General features: G+C 48.9%; 1 long non-coding RNA gene across 1 annotated transcript; it reads right to left on the minus strand.

Moving 5' to 3' along the window:
* Positions 1 to 794: 794 nt before the first annotated feature.
* LOC128138521 (uncharacterized) lies at positions 795 to 1,747 on the minus strand. The gene is made up of 3 exons (XR_008234058.1): positions 1,708 to 1,747; positions 1,493 to 1,560; positions 795 to 833 (listed from the first exon to the last, which is right to left on the minus strand). It is a non-coding gene; the product is annotated as an uncharacterized LOC128138521 (long non-coding RNA).
* Positions 1,748 to 2,008: the final 261 nt, after the last annotated feature.

Below are 2,008 nucleotides of genomic sequence, written 5' to 3' on the forward strand. Positions count from 1 at the left end.
GCAGTTGGAGTACTTCACAACCTACGGAGAGACCGAGAGTGCTCGGAAATGATCCTGAAATACTACACGAAATAGCCCTCCAAGACCAGAGGTGTATAAATACATCTTTGGGGCTCATGAACACTTGGTTTTTCCCCAAAGCAACAGGTAATGGTTTGGGTGGCAGGACACTGTTCTCGGCCAAAGCAGCTCTCCCGGAGCAGAGTACGTGCTTGTCTTCCCGCGGCAACTCTCCTCTCCCCGGAAGGGAACGCGAACAACTCAACGTGAACGGCTTGTGAAAGAGCGTACTGCTTTGGGAAATATCCCGCTCCAGGAAGGGAACGTTGCGCTCCAGTTGCATACGCACCTTGTTGATCTTCCCGCCGCTGAAATCTTCAAACCGTTTCAGACACACGGTGAGAACCTTGGGTGCGCGATGGATTGTAAACCTCTTGGAGGCGGCAACCGTCTTGTTACACCTTGAAACCAAGCACAGAGCCAAGTGCTGAAATGCAACCTTCGTATACGCCCTATCTTGCCCCAAGAAGGCCAGACATCCTTTCATGTCTCACACCCCCCTACGCTGTTTTAAGGCTGTTCAGATGCACAGAGCCATATTAAAATATCGGTGCCTCATTATCGTGCATCTAACCTATGTGAATTATTATGTTAATATATTATGTTATGTGAAAAGATGGCTTATGCTAGAGTATGTGCAGCACCTTCACGCAGGATCTAGTATTAATATGGTGTTAATAATCATCTTACTGGCTGCATTTAAAGCAGTTTTCACCATCTAGCTGCTCGGGTTTCACGAAGTCCGTCAGCGCTGCGGTGACAGTTGAGGCTGCCTGGAGGAGTGAGAAAGGAGAGACTGATCTCCGGGAAATGCCCTCGCCCAAACACTTATCAGGAGTTGACAAGAAGACCCAGGTGAACCCGCAAGCAGCGCCCACAAGGAGGCAGAAAGAGGGTACGATGCCGAACATTTCCCTCAATTCCCTCAATTCCTGGGGCTATCAAGAGCTACGTCTCTGTGCCACTGCTCAGTTCAGCTACCGATGGTGCGCGGGGTCATCAATAATGAAAATAATACCACCCGTCAGACGGGTGTTGAGGGAGGGCAAAAAGAAGAAGGACGCAGAGGGATCCTTCCACTCCACTTGCCACCCACCACCAGGCTCTCTTGTGTTCACGGTATGCGTTTTTAAAGCAACTGTGTTGATTCTGGAAAGCTACAGGGGCCTTGCGACATCTTGAAGCACAATTAAACTCTCTTACTTTGATATCCAAAGGAATATCCAGAAAGGCCTCGTAGGAATCAGAAACCACTTTGCAGCTCGAGCACGTGACTGGAAGGAAATTCAAAATGCTCAGCGATGGGGAAGTCGACTGACTGCCGCTTTACGTCCTTCATACCTACTACGCCAGTCACACCATCAGCTGTTCATCACAGGCCGACAGAAGGACACAGACAATTCCAAGGAGAGCAATGGTTGTGGAAAAGTACCTCTGGATCTCAGAAAGCCCCCAAATATTTGGTGGATGATAGTAGTCGATTCGGAAGAGATGTCCAAGCTGGAAATAAATGGTAAGGCAGAGAGTTATCTCCTCCCGGAGTTTTGCTTTGTGTGAAAGCCCTGGGCATAGTTTCTCCTTGATGGCACTGCACCAAGGAGTCCAAAGGGCTCGGGAACATTGCAAAGGGAATTTGCTTGTGCTTACTTGCTGATTCCACCCAGACAAGCTCTCTGCATGGCATCAATAGCATAACGCAAGAACTCATGGGCATCTTCCTGCCTGCCAAGCTGGAAATGTTTTCCTATTACTAAAAAAGAAGAAGTTAGTAGCTTTCTCCTACAAGAACAGAAGAAAACTTGTCAAAGCACCCGAAATGACTCACGTGTGAGAATGCTGACGACAGCCGAAGGATAGATGGCACCGCCTGAGAAGCGCAGGACGCTGTTAACGTGCTTTTCCATTCTACACATCATGCAGAAGCCTGGCTGGTGGCCTGAAGAGGAAG

This window comes from Harpia harpyja, unplaced genomic scaffold (assembly GCF_026419915.1).
Source record: "Harpia harpyja isolate bHarHar1 unplaced genomic scaffold, bHarHar1 primary haplotype scaffold_54, whole genome shotgun sequence".
NCBI classification, from domain to species: Eukaryota; Metazoa; Chordata; class Aves; order Accipitriformes; family Accipitridae; genus Harpia; species Harpia harpyja.